This window comes from Ambystoma mexicanum, chromosome 11 (assembly GCF_040938575.1).
Source record: "Ambystoma mexicanum isolate Mex_15411 chromosome 11, UKY_AmexF1_1, whole genome shotgun sequence".
NCBI classification, from domain to species: Eukaryota; Metazoa; Chordata; class Amphibia; order Caudata; family Ambystomatidae; genus Ambystoma; species Ambystoma mexicanum.
In genome coordinates, this window is record NC_090934.1 from 212,021,318 (window position 1) to 212,041,095 (window position 19,778).

The window sequence follows — 19,778 nt, forward strand, 5'->3', positions numbered from 1 at the left end:
AGTTGGGGGCAGATCTCTTTCCTCTGCTGGGGGCTCCCTCTGGAACAGCCTCCCTGCTTCTCTGAAAATTGAGAACCATCTCCGGTTCCGGAAGCACCTCAAGACCTTCCTCTTTACTTCTGCTTTCTCTCCTCCTCTCCCCTGCTGAACTCCTAGCTGAATCTGAAATTGCACTGGTCACCTGGCTACCCTCTGTTATTGGGCCCATGTCCCCTCCCCGCCAGTTGTACACATGCACTGCCCCCTGCAACTCCCCCCCCCCCCTGCACTAGGGGGCTGTTTCTGTATCTCTACAGCCCCCTACCAATACTTGACACCTGATGTCTGCACTTACCACCACTTGGCTGCGCTTCTTAGTTGTATTCCTTGGTTTTTATTTATTTTGTTATCTTATGTACTGCACTGCCCCTCCCCTTTCCCCCTCACACGTTTCCCTCTCCCCCTCCCCCAGCACTTGCGGGATCTCAATGCCACCTGGCATAGTAGGATCGTTGTCTCCGTCTTCCCTCTGTTCCCCCTTCCTTGCCTCCTCATGCCTTGAAACACTTGTGTATAGGCGTGTTATAAATGCCATATCATATATTACAGATTCCTAGGCCACGAATATCTGTCCAGAGCTCCATGCGGGCCTGCACATATAAATTGTAACTAGCAATCGATCTTCACTTCGGCCGTCACCCTTAATTGGGCCTCTTGGAATAAAAGGGGCCACAAACATCTCTTGAAAACAATCCTTTGATGCATATGGATATTGTTTCTCAAAGAGATGTGGCAACCCATTATCTGATTTTGTCCCCAGCAGCTAAAGCCTGCTATGGCTGCCCTTCGTTGGGTATTCTAGTTGCCATAAAAACAAATATTGTGTTCAAGGTAGAACCATGGGCCACCCTGAATAGATTTGTTCAGCTTGTTGGGCTGACCACTCCAGCTGGGAACCTTGCTCTTTTAAATCTATATTGGAATCATGCCGGAATTCCCGATACGTCTTTTAATGGTGGCTGTTACACTTGTGCTCGATTTAATACTAGATGATAGCACTGTTATCTCAACCATCATAGTTGGGGACTTGAACATTTCCTGCCTCCCGACTCTCACGAAACCTTCGACACCTCGAAAAGCAATGGCTTGCTCTTATGACCTGAGAGTCAGTTCCACATGTTAAATGGCGCTATAAAGGGTTACATCCCAGTGAAATCAACGTGGCATAGAGAAAACCTGTCATCAATTATAGACTGTCTCGAGAGGATAGCTCTGGGGAACTTGCTCGCCTTGGAAGTAAGACAAGGAGCAACACAGGTTCGATCCCTGGGTCCGTGCTTAGAAACATCTGGGTATTAAGCACGTTATAAATAACCAATCATGCCATCATATTCACCAAAACACCTTTATGATTATACAAAGCTTCTCTGTAATATCTCAGGTGCATAGTGATCATAGCCTATTACATTTCACTTGGCTTTGGCAGGATGTCAAATCTAAACCCTCCTTCGAAGGGATTGTGTCCTCCGACATATTCCTTATCTTGATAGATCACTTCCAGCTTGCTGGCCTCGGAAACAAATTTCAGTAGAGGGTGCTGCGCGTCGACGTCCCTCGAGTCAGTGTCCCTCGACAGCCTCCGTATCGGCGCCGACGTCATCCTGCGTATAAATTTGAGTCGCGCAGCGTCCGTTGCTCAGTTCCGTTTTTCCGCGCTTCGTGGGCCTCGGAATCGTGTTGCTCAGTTTGTTAGTCAAAGTATATTACTTATTCCTCGAGTATATCTTACTCGTTTCGATAGCTTCCTCATCTGAACCATTGACACCACGGTCCGGCTTCAAAAAGTGTTGAGATTGTGGAAAGAAAATGTCGTTTACGGATCCTCACAGGATCTGTTTGTGGTGCCTGGGATCGAAGCACCATTGTTCAGAATGCGAGGACTGCATGTCCATGACAGCGAAAGCCATGAAGGAGCGTAAGGGGAAGCTCGAAAGAGGCAAGACTCTTAAAACGCCTACTCCTTCGAAAGTTTCCCCGGCAGAGTCAAGACATTCGTCTCCTCGCCGTCACGGTAAACATTTTCGTTCGAGGTCTCGAAGCAGTTCCCATCACTCTTAGAGATCCAAGCGTTCGAAAAAGAGGCGTCGACGATCTCCCTCTTATTCGTCTTCTGTTGACCCTGACAGGGTCACCTGCCCCACAAAACATAGCTCTCCAGCCAAGTCGGAGGAATTCCGTAAAACGATGCTTGGCGTCTTCGAGAAAGCGGCCTCGACCCTCTCGGAGACGGCTAAAGGTGATAACACTGGGTGAAAGACCCCAAAAGTCGAAACGCTGCGAGTCGTTGCACCCGGCGCAAGAAACTACTAGAGCGTCCCGAACCCTTGAGAAAAGGCAGTAAGACTGTCATCGACGTCTTCGTTGAAGGCCCCTTCGACTCATAAATCTGCGTCATCAATGCCATTATCGAAGGGCCCATCGACGCATAGATCGGTCGAATCGACGCCGATAAAGGAGAAACCTATGACTGTCACTACCTCGCAGTCAATAGTCATACCGAGGGATCCTATCATGACCTCGAGAGTCATCGATAACCTCGACGACTCTGAGTAGGATTCTGATCCTCTCGAGTTCTTCGAGGTCGCTTCATAACTTTTCGACGCCCTTTACGGTTTCTTCGAAGCCTTTGACTTCCGCGTCGATGACGTCGACGTTTTATCAACCGGTTACCACAAGGTTAGCCCCTTCTGCTTTAGAAATGGGTTTTAAGCCTTTTTCAAGGTCAGATTATTTCAATGCCTTGCCCTCCATTTATGAAGAAGGTGAGGATTCTGATCAGGAAAGACCTTTTGGGTTGCAGAGAACTACAACACCTGTACCACAGGAATTTATCTCTGAAGAAAATAGGTTGAAGGACCTGCAAGATTCCTTGCATGATGCAAGTGGGTTGGATACTTCCCCAGAAGTAGAATTTGCCAAACCAGACCCAGGGGAACATGCTGAGACCCGTTATAGAACTTTAATGGCCAGAATAATAGAATTCATGGGTTGGTCTACACCTTTACCTACTTTTCAACAAGATGATCTTACAGACATCTTGATTAAAGGCCCACAGGAAGATCCTGTGGTTCCATTCCATGCTGCATTGCAGAGGAAAATATCGACCAACTGGGAAACTCCTGAGGTTATCCTGGCAGTTAACAAGAAACTATCTGCCAAATATAGGGTATCTGCTTCTGACCCTGAATTTTTGTCAAAACATCCACCTCCAGAGAGTCAGGTTGTTCAAGCAGCAACTTCATCAAACAGTAGATCTGCATACCCTACTGTTCCACAAGACCGGGATGATAAGAGATGTGACGCTATGTCAAAAAAGGTCTTGTCTGCGTGTAGCATGGCACTTAAATCCATTAATGCTACTTGTACGCTTGCAAGATTCAGCCATACACTTTGGGAGTGTGCTTCATCAGCGGCTGACTGCCTCCCGGAAGGAGAAGAAAGGGAAGCTTTTCTGAACATCATTAAAGATCGTAAAGACGCAATGCGCGAATCCCTTCAAACTGGCATTGATTCTGCTGACACTATCAGCAGGGCCATGGCGGCAAGTACTACAATTTGCAGATTTGCATGGTTGCAAAAGTCTGGTTTTGCTCCAGATGTACAGGCCAGGCTTTTGAATAGGCCCTTTGGCGGCTCTTCTTTATTTGGTAAAAAGGCTGGTGACAGTCTAGAGAAGTTACAAACATCTAAGGCAGCAGCAAAATCCCTTGGAGCTGCAATCCATCAAACTCCCTATCGCCCCTCAGGAACCTCTTGGGGAGGTAGGTCCTTTCGTTTCTATTCCGCATTCGGAAGAGGCAGGGGACAGCTGGCTCAAAGAGGCCAAAAGAAATGTACCCGAGGTGGGCAGGTTAAAAGTACAAAAGCCGCAGCAGCAGGTGCCTCTTTACCCTCGGTATCTGCATCAGCAGCTTCTAAACCGCTCTGAGGACTCTCCTCACAAAACACCAGTAGGGGGCAGGTTAACTCAACATCAAGACGGAATGGCAGGCTATTACGTCAGATGCTTGGGCATTGGAGACAGTGGCCCAAGGTTACTGCCTGCCTTTTCTACGCACCCCTCGGAGTCATCCACCGGGGAACAACTCTTGGAAGTTTCCAGACCCGCTCCTTTTGCAGGAGATGCTAGACATGCTGGAGAAAGGTGCCATAAAACCGTTACTTGTAGCGGAGAGGAACAAGGGTTGGTATTCCCCCTACTTCTTGATACCGAAGAAGGACAGAGGACTGAGGAGAATTGAACAAATTCCTCAGGAAGGACAAGTTCAAGATGGTAACTCTCTCAGATCCTTCAGGCCCTCCAGCTTCAGGACTGGCTGGTATCTCTAGACCTTCAGGATGCTTATTTCCATGTGCCAATCCAGCTCAAACACAGGAAATACCTGAGGTTCGCAATTGGTAACTCATTATCAATTTCGAGTACTGCCATTTGGGCTGACCTCCGCCCCGAGGGTCTTCACCAAGCTAATGTCGGTAGTGGCTGCAAGTCTAGGGAGGGAAGGGATCCACGTCTACCCCTACCTAGACGATTGGTTGATCAGAGCAGTATCTTAGGAACAAGCTCAGATCCAACTAGATTGTCTGCCACTTCCTTCACAAACTGGGCTTCTCCCTCAATTTAAAGAAGTCACAGATGATACCATCACAGAGACTCCAGTTCATTGGAGCGGTCCTGGAAACTTCGCTGGGGAAATCCTCGCCACCAGAGGTGAGGGCTCAAGATATTCTGCAGATGGTCACCAAGTTTCAAAATGCCCAATGTCTCCCAGCCTTCGACTTTTTGAGGTTGCTAGGCCTCATGGCATCCTGCATTTTCCTTGTGCCAGAGGCTCGCCTGAGAATGAGATCTCTCCAGTGGGCACTAAGAACTCAGTAGTCGCAATTCTCAGGGAGAATGACAGATCTCCTTCAGGTTCCGGACAAGGTGGCTCGAGACCTTCAGTGGTGGGCCTGTCAGGAGAACGTTCTGAATGGAGAACTGTTTTGGCAACCATGGCCGGAGATAACAGTAGCCACGGATGCCTCTCACGCGGGTGGGGAGCCCATGACAACGACTTGACCATCAGCAGTCGTTGGTCTCCATCGGAGTCCAGACTACATATCAACCTGTTAGAGCTGAGAGCAATCAGACTAGCGCTGAAGGCTTTTCTGCCATCTCTACAAGGGAAAAATGTCCTGATAATGACGGACAACACAGTGGCCATGCACTACGACGCGTTCGTAGTGGACTGGGAGTTTCCACTTCTGCACGCTTTTCCTCCAGTCCCTGTCATTCCTCAGATGATCAGGAGGTTGAGAAGATTCCGGAAGACTATGATCCTAATTGCCCTAGACTGGGCCAGGAGAAGGTGGTACCCAGACCTTCTGGACATGCCCATCTGCCCTCCAATTAGTCTTCCACACAGGGAGGATCTTCTCTCACAGAAGGGAGGTCCGGTTCTCCATCCAGCCATCAGAACCCTCAACCTTCACGCTTGGTTTCTGAAAGGCTGAGATACAAGGATTGGGACCTCCCAGATGACATCATGGAGGTGTTGCTTTCAGCCAGAAGGCCAGCAACAAAGATTTTATACCCCTGCCGTTGGAACAAATTCTGCAGCTGGTGTAGAGAAAAGAATATTGACCCCTTTTCATGTGGTACACCAACGGTGCTATACTTTCTACTCTATTTGGCGAACTCGGGTCTCCAAGTTGGTACAATCAAGGGCTACCTTGCAGCGCTATCGATCTTCAAGCGCACTGCAGAGGAGCCATCATATTTCAAATGACCATTAGTAATACAATTTCTGAAGGGATTAACTAATGTCTATCCCCCAAGACCGTTCCAAGTTCCCTTATGGGACTTAAATTTAGTCTTGAATTTCTTAATGGGTACTCCTTTCGAACCACTCCACTCTTGTTTGTTAAGATTTCTCACCCTTAAAACTGTCTTATTAGTGGCTTTGACATCTGCCAGGAGGGTGAGCGAATTACAAGCCCTATCTTGCAAACCCCCTCATACAATCTTTCACAAGGACAAAGTTGTCCTGCAAGCGAAGCCTAATTTCCTCCCAAAGGTTGTCTCTGAATTCCACATCACTCAGAAAATAACCTTACCCTCATTCTATCCTCCTCCGCATCCAGGGAAAGAGGAAGAGAGGCTACATAGGTTGGATCCAAGGCGAGCCTTGAGTTTTTATATCAGCAGACTGGCTAGGATCAGGCAAGCAGACCAACTGTTCATAGGTTACACAGGGCACAAATTAGGATTGCCAATTACAAAACAGACCATCTCCAGATGGATTATTTTAGCCATTCTAGAATGTTACAAATTGGCAGGGAAAGAGCCCCCTCAAAATCTTAGGGCTCATTCAACCAGGGGTTTTGCAGCCTCTTCGGCCCTCCAGAGAGGGGTACCGATTCGAGAAATCTGTGCGGCTGCCACATGGTTGTCCGCACATACCTTTACAAAATTCTATAATCTGGATTCCTCCTCCTCTAGTCAAGAGACTAGATTTGGCAAAGCCGTGTTACACTCTGTTCACTCTTAAAAGGGAATATGACAATTTTACTCCCACCTCCGTTTACACACCACTGCTATGGGAGTCTATCAAGATAAGGAATACGTCGGAGGACACAATCCCTTCGGAGAACAAGTTACTTCTTACCTGATAAGGTTCTTTTGATGGGATGTTCCACTGACGTATTCCTTACCGCCCCTCCCATCCACCCCCTCAGTAAAACTTCCCTTGTGGTTGCAGCTTACGCTCCTTCAAGGTCAATAACCAATTCATGAACAGATAATTCCAAGCTACAAAATGGAACTGAGCAACGGACGCTGCGCAAGTCTATTTATACGCAGGATGACGTCGGCGCCGATACGGAGGCTGTCGAGGGACACCGACTCGAGGGACGTCGACGCGCAGCGCCCTCTACTCAAACATTTTTCCGAGGCCAGCAAGCTGGAAGTAATCTATCAAGATAAGGAATACGTCGGAGGAACATCCCGTCGAAAGAACGTTACCAGGTAAGAAGTAACTTGTTCTTCTACCTGGGCAAACTAACTTTAACGGAGAAAGGAATCGTTTTAGATGGTCAGAGAATGCTATTTAATTTAGCCATATCTTTAGGTAAACCATCCACTTATCCCCAATTGAACTCTGCTTCACGAGAAGCTCGATGAATGTGTTCAAACAGTACATACCCAGTGGCCAGAAACCGTATTACAGTGACTAGCATGTAGTTAACCCAATAGTAAAACAAAAGAAATCTGAACTACGAAGAGCGCTCAGGATATCGCTCAGGGCTAGCACAAATCGATCCAATAAGCTCATTGAGTCTCCAAACTTAAAATGTGATTCAGAAATTGGCTGAAGACTCATCGAGCTCACATAATTCAGCAAAATGAAGAGTTGATGCTAGCATCTCTCTTGACCAAAAACAGCACTCAAATATGGAGCATTCTGAATTCGACTTATCAGCTATCTCAGCAGCCTTTTCAAATAAATGCAGTATCTGAAAATCACTTGCATACCTACTATAAGAAATTGTTCGCAACCTGAGCTACACCTAAAGTCGACACTGACTACATATGTGACACCTCAGACACTATTTCCTTCGGCAAACTAGATATCTTGATCCAGATCAAATGGTTCAGCAAGTCGAGAGCACCAGGTCCTGATTGTCTCGCCAACTGCATGCTAAAAGAGCATCCTGAGTCGTGGCCCGCTGTGTTAACAGCAATATGTACGCAAGTTCTACAATCCAGGCAAATTCCTCCATCTTGGAAAAAATCTGTGCTAATCCCATATATAAAAAGGGCTAGATGTCCCAGGCAAGATATCTGCACGGCTTGTGCTAAGAGATTTCAATTGTTGGATAAAATCATATGCGTTATCTGACTGATTCCAAACAGGTTTTGTACCTGGTTTGGGCTGTCATTAATCTACTAGCGCTTTTTTATTAAACGGCACACCAAACAAACGGGCCGAGCAACACACTTAGCTTTCATCGACTTCAAAACTGCTTTTGATTCTGTACCACATGAACTATTGTTTGCAAAATTGGAAGAGGCAGCATGTCCAGCGCACATTATTGCCTTGGTCTCTGTTCTAGCACCCCAATTCAAATTCGGCTCACACAAAAAGGAATGTTATCCCAGTCCATCCCCACATCCAGAGGACTGAAACAAGGATGCATTTTGGCTTCTGCCTTATGTAACTTCTTCATAGCTGATGTAGCAAAGAAATTAAGAAAAGTAACGTCTGATTCTCCTGAGCCAGGCATCTGTGTTGTCCCTTGGCTCTGAGTGCTTATGTCAAACGCCTAAAGGATTACAACACTTATTATATGCCCTTGGAACTTACACAGCCCAAAATCAGCTTACAATAAATTTAAAGATGTCTAATGTACTCATTTTTTTTTATCCTAAACCATCCTTGCACAAATGCTCTAAGTGGCTTTTAAATGGTACTCCACTGTCTGTAATCACCGAATATCGCTATCTCAGACTCAACACAAACAATAGTCTTTGTGATTTACCCTTCCTGTTAGAGCTCTGGAAAGAAATTCTTACAGCAGTGTGCCAAGCCCGTATGATACATAGAAAATGTGGGAACCATTACTAATATTTTTATTAACAAAGTTGTTTCCACCGTAACATACGGAGCAGAGACCAAGGATCACAAATCTGTGCTATTCTGGGACAGACTTGAAGGCCTGTTCTAGAAAAGTGTTCTCTCTTCCAGCAAGCGACCCAATAGCTAGCATACGATACAAATTAGGCTTGCTTTCATTAAATGCAATGTACATGTGGAAACTAGATAGTAAGTTTGAAAGTATGGGTATAGATCCCTAAAGAGTGTGCTATGATCACTAATCCTTTAAATTGTTGCCGGCTGCGTCGCCACAATCAAGAAGTGAACCCATAAGCATCTAAAAGTTATACAGTTAGAAGAATAGATGATTGGTGTGACACGCTCTGCCTGAAAATGTTGGTGATTCCAAATTGTTAGTAAATCATAAATGCATAAAATGTAACATGCAATCATATGTTGTAATTCATTTAATGTTCTCAAAAGAGGAGGATGTCAGCCGACACGTGTTTCGACCGGAGTTGTTTACAAGGCAGTCATCCGAATGTATGTATTAAATAACGATCAACTAATGCATTCGCACATGGATGCTTCCTAGTCAATTGATCACCACAATATCACATTTGTTTATCCAGTTCTTAGAGATCCGTCCTCTGAAATAGGAGCCCCTTGCTGATGTGTAAACATGGATTCCTGTAATCTAGTCTCCTTGGTTAAATCCAAGCAAGGGAACGTATATTCATTTAGTCCTAACCCAATGGCGGCGAGCTGTTTCAAGGGCTCAATCCCAGACGCGCATCACCCTTGCAACTATGAAATATCTCGAGTCGTTGCAGCTGGAGTGACCAATTTAGCCTGACAAGGTTCACTGTCATACAAGCATTAAAATTATGCATGAATGTGCTATCTGCTCTGCAAACTCTGGTGTTTTAAATTGTTATTTTTGTATTGCTTTGTAAATTTCTGTATATTATGTTGTAACTGTAATACGTTTTTATTGAAAAGTTGATTCTTTTTCAACTATATCAAATAAAATAAAAATGTGTTTTATTTTATTTGGTACTTGCCAGCTTTAGGTTTGAGCATTGCCTGATGCCCTGCTTGGGGCATTTTCTGCATACTTGAGCAGAGCATTGGTTTCAGGAAGGTTTCTTGGCATTTAACATGATGGTGTCAAAATTGCCCTCTGTGGGTGCATGTTTTCGGGGTACGAATAGCGGTGTAATCTAAGGTGCCTGTCTTAGCTGAAGCCTGCAGTCTTTAGGTCAGTAACTACAGTAACTAGGGCGATTTGCTATTTTCCTTTCAGTGGCATGCAGCTGGTGGGGGCGGTAGCTTGGATGACTTTCTCTTGGTTTAACAAGACAATGACTGACTGTAAGAGGGGCTGGTGTTCATTGGCCACATCTTTCCAGAGGCACCAAATGTATTCCATGGGTTGGGTTCCTAGTTTGAGCAATGCCAGTCATAGTGGGCAGATCTCCTTTTTGTTCGTATAGAGGATGTGACCAGGGTAGAGGACTCTGCTACAGCTGTAAAGCAAACCTGACCTGACAATGTCCCTAACCCCAGTACCTTGGTTGAAGGATCAATTTCTCGGCATTCACCAGTTTGGCAGTTTAACATTCGACAAGTGGGAGTTAAAGAACAAGCCATTGCGCATGTCACAGGCCTCAGTTGGTAGAGTTGGGGCAGATGTTAAAGGGTGTAATCAAGTTGGTTCCTAGAGAGCAGAGGGGACAAGCAGTGCACTCAGATTCCCAGTATTGGGTCTTTTAAAGATTTATATACCTTGGAGTATTCCCACAAGCAGGCTGGGTATTTGAATTTATAAAACCCAACTGTACTTGGGATCTACACTTTCAGGTAAGTAATTAATCCTATCTTCCTTATTTGGAAAAGGGATGAAGAGCACAGGACCATCATGTAAGGCAAACTACACAAAGGACTCAAACCTGATTCAAACAGAGTAAAAGCCTGGAAAAAAACTAACAAGAAATGGTGAAAAAGAAGACGGGCCATTTTGGGAAAATGGTCACCCTTGTGTGCAGCACTGCAGCTGAGGTATCAGCCTGCAGATACAGGTCACTTGGTAGTAAGAAAAGAAACCACTGCCACCAGCCATTCCAGTGCGTTAGTGTAACAAAAGGTTACATGAAGGACTGGGTTAAAGGAATTACTAGGTAACCCCCCCAGCACTCCACATAGGGCGGTGTGTGTTGCACCCCCTTCAGTAAAGGTAAGTCGGGGGTCAGCTTACTATTCTTGGAACAGTAGTTTACCCAGGAAAATGTAGTTAAACATTAAGAGAAGTCCAAGGGACTTCTCAGTGGCACTGCCCAAAAGGTGCTAGGTGGCGCAATGCAAAAGTAGATTCCTATGGAGTTTGCCAGACTCCATAAAACAGTAAGAAACATAGAAAATCGTAGTCAGAAGAACACAGGAGTGAGAAAGATTCAGACCAACGAGTTCTTGCACATCTAATTCAGCTTTGTTTTTACGTTTAAAAGAAATCACTACTCCAGTGACTGTTGCTGAGACACGTCTCAACGGCAATTTAAAGAATGTTAAGTGGGGTGTTCTCTTGCTTTGCATGCTACCAGTCTGCATTAGACATTGGCCTGCAAGTCCTGACTGACAGCATAGGAATCCCATTCAAGGATAACCAATATTGTTTGCATTACAAATGGAAAACTGATTGCTTATGCTCTCAATTTGTGTAAAATTGAGCGAACACTGAAAACACTACACCTGATTGATGAGCATGTGCATCTAAGAAGCGACAAATGCTGGAAAGTACATTATATGGACGACTAGTTTTCTGGGACTGATACTTTAAAAAAACATTTTTTAAATAAATGAACAGGTTACCCAAACTTCTAATTGCAGCTTGAAGTGTAGAATGATATGCTACATTTTGGCTATACGAATCTGTAAAGGGCCTCTAGGAGTGGGCCCTTGGGTTTATGGTCTGTTAAACACTAATATTGTAATGAATTGTAGAGGCTTTCTAGCCTGACTGGGAAGGGAATAGTAAGTAATTTTCTCAGTAAATGCATTTTAATCTCATCACGGTCATGGGTGCAATGGGGTGTCTTGGGGAAGGCCACTGTATGTTTCTCTGTCCTAGTTTCGGGTAAGTCATTCTCTTTTCCCTGTGTTTACACTAATCAGTCCTGTTCCTGGGATGTAGATCCCCCTTGTGACTTGTTTTTTTTGTTAGCAGTGCCTGCAGATGGTCACAGAATTCAGTTGCACTTCCAGCGCAAAGATGCAAATCTTTGAGACCAAACAACTGGTGCTTCCTTAAGAAGTGTGCATGCAGCTGGGTTTGGCAATCGAGAAAGTTGGTCTCAGTTACACATTCACATCCTCCTCTGCAAAGATTGTCTTTAAAAGTAATTCCACACAAACAAGTGGCTAGAAGATTCCAAAGGGCCAGTTCTTTGTGTCTGGCCCAGCATGCCATGGATATGCATGCTGCCGGATAACCACGTAGAATCTTTGCTGGTTAACGCTCCGTTGGGTCCCTAGCACTACTAGTTCAGACTGCAGTGGGCACTAGAGCAGCATAAAGATCAGAGAATGTAGAAGTATCCTGAATCTGGAGCTTTCAGTCGCCCTGGTGAAGCATCATGACTCCTGAAATCAGACCTGTCTGCTGGCACTGTTATCTGCAGAGGCTGCCTAGTATATCCCTGAACTACCTTAGTTCTATCCATAGAAATACACAGAAGCTAGTGAAGTGGTAGCTTGTCCTCTGAGTGCCTTGCAGTCCGTCTTTTCATATTCTGCATGGCATCCTCTGCTCTCGCAGGTGATTGTGAGAGCAGCACGGGGGTTATATAATTTACTCTTCACTATTAGACTTTACTGAGCCTGAAGAGCCCAGCAGTGGCATAAGGTACCTTGAAATTAGACCTGTTCTTAGAATTGATCCCAGCAGAGTTTGCATGGTTTATCCCCCCAACTCCCTTAGACATAGTTTTGTAAAACTGAGATCCTTCCATCCATAGTGAGTACATCTAGTGTGTGCTCTTCACTATATTAGGCTGCACCCTGCGTAAATGTGTGCTTTCCCCGTGAAATCTGTTGATCTTCTCTTTAGCTGATCAGACCACAAGTCAAAACATCCCCCCCAGATCACCTTAGACATGGCTGCAATCTGCTTAGACTATAATGTATCCACTTGACTCTCTAAAGTGAAGGTGTAACGAGCAAAGATGCCCGTAGGGTCTATCATTGCATCAAGCTTCTGCTAGCTATTGCAGGGCTAGGGCTCCAGCACTGTGGCCCTGGAGTGCCTGCTGTCTGCTCTCCTCTAGGTGAGGAATCTGCTGTCCATATAAAACCATGATGCATGGCTAGACAGTCCTCACCTGCAGTAAGTCATGCAATCTCATGTTAACCCTCTCTGTTTTCCTTCACTTGCCCTCTGGGAAACTCGTGATCAGAGTAATGGCGCCCAATGGAGGACAGCTGAATGCTGTTTCTGGACTGTGGAGGGCTTTGAGAAGGAGGTAGTGTTTTGATGGTTTGAATTTCAACTCGATAAATGATTCCCAATTGTCTTAGTTTCAAGTTATTTTCTCCTTTACGCTCATTGGTTTATTACAATTATTTTCCTGGGATTTCAGATTGTTGTTCCAGACATTGACCTGATTTGTCTTTTAGGCTGGCGGCCCTGGACAGAGGCTTGGAAATGCAGTCATCACTTGTGCCTCGAAAATCTGGATTACTTCCGCTGCTGTATCAACCCCACCTGTAAGAAGTGGGAATCTGCCATAGCCAAGGAAAGCCTTTCTTATCCTCCTGAACTGTAGATCCTCCCACTGTCCTCCACGAATTAAGCTGCTATTGAAAAGCCATATGACCTCTGTGGGGTAATGAAGCTGCCAACATCATATTGGAGACTTCTCTGGGTGGGACAGATTGGGGTTGCACACAAGGGGCCCAGCCTTGATCCAGAACACTTACTCGGGCAGCCATGAGCTCTTGGGGGTTTCAGATATTTTTATATTATGGTAATTGACAGTATGGTAAATGACTGAGTGTTTTCGGCAAGTCCTTCATTATGTTCAAAAAAACAAGTTGGTTGTCTAGAGCTGGCGTTTCCAAGGATGCACGTTATTTCCCACCAGTGTCCATTTTATTTACCCATATTCTTGGGATGTCAACATCCTGGGTGGTGGGATCATTGAGCCACTTTAGCCAAGCATAGCAAAATTGCAAAGGGAAGCCAGTGTGCATGCCTCAAACATTCTGACCTAAACTCCCTTTTACTCCTTCCCTGCCATCTCACCTGTGACATTTGGTTCACCTTACCCAATCCTTTTCTGATCATCAGGACTGGGTACCATGGAGATTCTCTCTTCTGGGTTGTCTTTATGTACTGCAGTTTGCTTTGTTCTCCTTTTTTTCCTTCTTAACAACTTTATTTATTTCTGAAACAGCATATATAGACAATTAAGCACATGAGACAATCTGTCCCTTACATAGCATGGCATCAATTATCTAACCTATTGCACCACCACTGTCCCATTTCCGGTTGCCCCCAGGATTCTGGTGTTCAGGGGCGATTACTGCCAATGAGCGGGTGAGGGCCACTAGGGTCTCAGGAATTCCGTTGCCAGCTGCGGTTGGAAAGTTAGAGCCGGCTATGGTGCTCCAGTACCGCTTTGTACTCTTCTTTAATGCATAGTTCATGATGTGCATTTCCTGTTATTTTTCTTTTTCTAGGTCCAGCACATGGTTTACAAGTTTGGTGAAATTTTCTCCAGTAATGCCACCAAACGAAATTACTAATACATAATCTGTTCCTTTAAGGGTCCACAGGATGTAGTCATGTGGTTTTTGCAGTTACTCCCCATTTTCAAGTCCCACGGGTCTCCATCTGCATTGCATATTGCAGCATGTGGTAATTACTGCATACAGTAATTGATGCTTTTGTGGGGAGGTGGATTAGTTTCACAGTTGTAGCTCTGAATTTGGCAGAGTGTGTGTGAGAGAGAGATATATATCTCAATCAACACTGCTGGTAACAACTAGCAATATGTTTAACACTGAATCTGGTACCAATTTTCTTAAAGGAATTCTTACCGAGGCTTGCCGCAACGCATCACTCGGATCTCACACTTGATGCTGACCCATCGCAACATACCATATTGGAGGTTGGTAGGTTCACTTTCTTTTACTATGCAGATCTTTATCGCATGGCATTTGCTGCAGGCGTATACTGCTCTCTGCCTGCACTACCCTGACCTGCTTATTGGAAGGGGGAGATTTCCTCTTTCACTCCTGCCCTGGTCTTGTTCTCTTTGAAAGTGGGGGGTGGGATTTTTCTCCCTCCCATCGGCCCCCCAGCTCTACCCCCCCACTTGAAATAATCTGCAACAATCTCTGGGTCCCACCGCCTCTCCTCTCGTTTACTCCTCAGTGTGCCTCCCACACCACCAACTTGCCCACTCCCTGCCCTCTTATCGAACCGCAGTGCTGAAAGCTACCAGCGCATCTTGCATTGTGGCAAAGGCTCATGATGGAAAGGCATTGTGCAAAGCTAAGACACGTCACCCACAGTATGTATTGCTTAAAAAGCCTTTTGTGAGGAGAAATAATCGCTCAAGTTCTGGTACGGAGCCTAAAACAGTGTGGAGATTACAGCAAAGTAAGAGAGTGAACTAGTCTGTGTGTTGGTCATCAGTGGGTGCTTCTACACATCTCTTTATTAAGGATACCAAACCCCTCATGAAGACTGCTGAAGATCTTAATGGTGGACTTGCCACATCTCTGCCATTGTCAAAAGCTCACTCTTCAATAATTTTGTGTACAGGTTGGTCCCGCCTGGCCAGATCACACATTGTTGATAACTAAGTTATCATGGAGAGTTTCAAAAAATATTTCTACATCTGTACTTGTGTAAATTCTGGCCTTGCCTCCCTCTGTACAGGTTTTACCATACTGGATAGGCAGATATTGTGCTTGTACTCCACTTCTAGAATCTAACATTTGTCGTCAAAATGATTATAAACCTGCGCCTGATTTTTTGGGACCTGTTGTATGTATCTTTACTTCTGAGACCAACTCTGTACACATTTTCCTGGATGCTCGTTGACTGGAGGTACTTCAGAGATGTGACTCTTGACTGTACGTCTGGGTGCCTGACGGATTGATTATAGAAAGGCGCCACTCCATCTATGCAAATGACAATTCAGCAACTCACTCCTTAACACATGATAGTTGGATCTGTAAGATCCTTGGTGTCTTGTGGGATCCATCATATTAGTCCTTACTTAGATCCAAGCCTTCCTTCCCAACTCTAAACAGGATCTATTGCTGATTTGGCTGTATAATCCAGATCAGTCTTCATCCCGAGGCCAATGTCTGGACAAAGACCAAACTGCCTTCCTCTATAATGGAACATCAAGAGTTTCTTTCAGAGGATGTAGATTGGGTGAATCGTAACACCGCCTTTGGTCACTACAGATGTGAAGTTATCTTTGTACCAGCTGTGCTGGACAAAGGTCGAAAAAGGGTGGCAGTTATACTTCATGTTTAATTGGTAAAGGTGCCCTAACAAATCTGGCCAAAAACCCTCTTACCTACTTAATGGAATGGAGTACAGATTCTTAAATGTCCGAAATATCCACTCACCGTCCTGATACTGCTTTAGAAGGTGCTCTGAGAACAAAATGGCCAGCTTTTCAGACTCTCTAATTTGAAAAATGAGATGCCGTAATTGCATTGGTACATGTTTATTCCAATTACCCCCCTTCATTTGGGAAAGTCTAATTGTTTTGCTATTTTATAAAATAGAAACCCGCATCATTCGTCAAATGCTGTTAGACCAAAACATGCCTTTTTCCTTTTGGTGTTGGAAATGCAAGTTTCCTTGTTAATCTGCAAACCACGTAGAACCAGCTGCACGTGCTATATGCATAGTGGAAGCTTCCAGAAGACCTGCATCACAGATGCTTTCAAAATTACAAGACACTGCACACAGTAAGGTCATTAACCTTCGATTTGATTTTATGGATTCATTTGCAGATATAACTGGCTTTCAAAGTGCAAGGACGGTGTCATTAGAGCACAATCATTTTCAGTGGTATCCGGTTCATTTCAACAAACGTTACACTTGCCATTTCAGCTAACATCCCCCATCAACGCCACTACATCTGTGCTTAAGTAGCATTCAAAGGAAAGTGTTTTCCTGCAGATCAGAGTGCCAGAGTTATGGAGTATCTTCTTGGCAAGCGCCTGCATGACATTTACAAAAGTGACTGTGCCTCATGGCTTCATGTGCACAAGTTTTTTTTCTTTTGCCAGCCTGATGAATAGAAACACGGTTGCGTTTAACAAAGAATTGGTCTTGTGAGCTGGTTCGTGAAATGTGTGCGATTTGCATGTATTTCAAACTGAAAGATCTTATGTGGAGATCCCACACATTTAATATTCTTGTAGAGGTCTGTCTGATTAAATCCCTATCGAGTGAACTTTACAACAGTACTTTTCGTAGTTTGAGAGAGGGGAAAGTTGTGGTCTTCCTGGGATGGTGATTAACATCAATGCACCGAAGGCCATATTCGTAGGCATGAAGGCCTTTTTATCCGAAATGCAAGACCAAGAGGCTTCTGATCCTTACAGACAAAACCACAACGATGTTCTAGAATAACAAAGGGGTTCTTTCAGAGTTGGTAGAAGTAATTGCTCAAGTTTCTCTGGATGTGACGTCTTCCAGGTGTTCAAAACCAGGCAGACCTCTTGAGAAGAGAACACGAACCATCTTGCGAATTACTTTGAGCATGACATTGCATTAATATTACATCTTGCTTCAGATGGATGCCTGCAGAGCTTACTAATCGGAGACTGGTGCATATCTAAATTCTCAGGACCAGACTTTCATTGTTGACTCGTACAGTGAAGAGGCATTTGTCTGGATTAGTAAGCCTTTGCCCACCAGTCAAAAGGCCCATCTTAAGTTGGAGCTTCAATGTGTTTGTCAATGTTTTTTTGTATGCTGTTACAGCAGGGTGGACTCTACTTGCTAATACATGAAACACTATTTATGAAATAATGCCTCCAGTGGAGGATAACTGCCTGCATTAGTAGGCCCAAGCATAGTGTCCTGGTAGGCCTGCCACTAAAAACATAGCTATTGGAAAGGTTTTTAATTTAAGAAAAAACACCTGTAAGTCTTCGTTTATGAAGGAAGACACCCCGTAGATGGCCACCAGGGAAAACCGAGAAGCTAAAAAAAGGTTTTATTTTAAATAGTTCTGTTTTGATAGTATGTCTCATCTATTGCCTTTGTGATGCCGGTTTTGTATACCTGTTGTAGTGTTAGAACCTTTGACTAATTTCCTTATTAATAAACATTAAAAAAAGAAGTGGAAATGCACACTTCTGTTTACAGGATTGCTGACGCAGACCTTGACTTCAGTCTAGTACAAGGTAAGTGTTTGGGGGATTTGACTGGCTGCTAGTAGCTGGGACTTCGAGGTGTGCTTTGACATAGCTATGGGGTTGAGGTCAGTTCTCTGCTGCTATTTTCCACATAACATGAAATGCGGGCTTTGCACAGTAGCTAAAGCCTATGTAATGCACTCCTTGTTGTGCACCGTCCAATGACAACCCACAGGAAGTGGATTAAATAGAGGAACAAACAATACCTTCGACCAGGGGTCAACAATCTGCGGCTCTCCAGATCTTTTACACAATTCCCATGGTACCTCATAATGGCTTTTCTGGGTAGGGCTGATTGGAGTTGTAGTCTGAAACATTTGGAGAGTCAAAGGTTGCAAACTGCTGCCTTGGAACACTGCCTGAAATCAATGACCTTGCTTTGGAATGTATGTAATTAAATGTCAATTTACACAGGATATACAAAGTCCAGATAATTCACAACTTTTCACCTGTACTGATTTTTGAGCTTGGCAAGGGCCATAAAAACAATGACAGTCTTCAAATTCACCTTGATTGTTAGCATAACTCAGCATGCCAGTCTGCTATTAACAGCAAATGTTGTTCACACATTGTGTGCCAATGCAACATACATGTCATTCCTTACAAATCCTTTGAACCAATGGCTACTGTAGATATTGACTTGGGTGCGTGGCAGACTGCCTTTGACACCCGATAGGATGGTCAAAGTATTACAGCTACTGCCAGTAGTTGAACCTTACAGCATTTTTCACAAAGAAATATTGGTTCCCATAGATGGGCGTTTTTATCAAAAGTGTAATCAACCTTTCATGCACATCAGAGTATGTGCCTTCCCAACATATATCTGGTCACTACTGATTCTGAGAGGATTGGTCCACATAGATGCCTAAAGACCTTTTAATGTTCTATCTGGACTGATTAAAGTGGTGGTTGGTATACGTCCTGGGATTCTAGCTACTGAGGCTACGGGTGGCTTACTGTATAAACGTATGCTTAAAGGTTTACATCCTTTGCAGGAAATGTATGTGCACATGGGCTGAGCGAAGGCTGTTTGGTGGCTCTTCAAAGACGAACATCATTGGCTACTAAATGAAAAGCAGAAACTTTGGCTACATCAATGCCTCTTGAAAATGATTTCTCTAGCATTGGATCTTTCATGGATTCACATGCTTAGAATATTCCCCGTCGACTGACTGGAACCCTCGGTACGCTTATAAAGCTGTTTCCCATAGGAAAGCTTTAGATACTTTTGTGTCCTATCTACGTTGTTTTGGGGCTGCGCACGCATGCCCCACTAGGACGCAGCGGTATAAATGCCCCGCCCCGCGGCTCCCTTCAGATTTCAACCGTCTTCAAAGTAGTGGGAGCACCTCATGTAGTCTACTATTTTGTCTAGGTTGTGCTTTTGGAGTTTTCTCCCGATGTCAGGGAAAGCACTGTTCCGCCCGTGCGCTACGTGCGGGTTGAAGGTGTACGAGGGGGACAGGCATATGGGTTGCATATATTGTCTACACCCTCATCATTCGGCAGACAAGTGCGACATATGTAAGGGCTTCTCCCTGAAGACTCTTAAAGATCGAAGTCGAAAACTTGTGGCATGGTTAAACGATGGAGCGGGGGCATACCCGCCTTCGGAGGTGGGCTCCATGCGCAGCATGGCCTCAGTATCAAAATCTTCAGGGGCCCTGCGCCGCTCGACATCGTCTGAACCCCCGGTGAACAAATTAC

General features: G+C 44.7%; 1 protein-coding gene across 2 annotated transcripts in view; it reads left to right on the top strand.

Moving 5' to 3' along the window:
* The window catches only part of ZDHHC18 (zinc finger DHHC-type palmitoyltransferase 18), a 474,560-nt gene that overhangs the window by 448,706 nt on the left and 6,076 nt on the right, over window positions 1-19,778 (top strand). Inside the window, exon 10 of one of the 2 annotated variants that reach the window (XM_069622871.1) lies at window positions 13,287-14,782. The exons of the other annotated variant lie outside the window; for it this stretch is intronic. The gene's annotated coding sequence lies outside the window, so the exon portion shown is untranslated. The remainder of the gene's footprint in view (window positions 1-13,286; window positions 14,783-19,778) is intronic. 2 annotated transcript variants of the gene reach the window in all.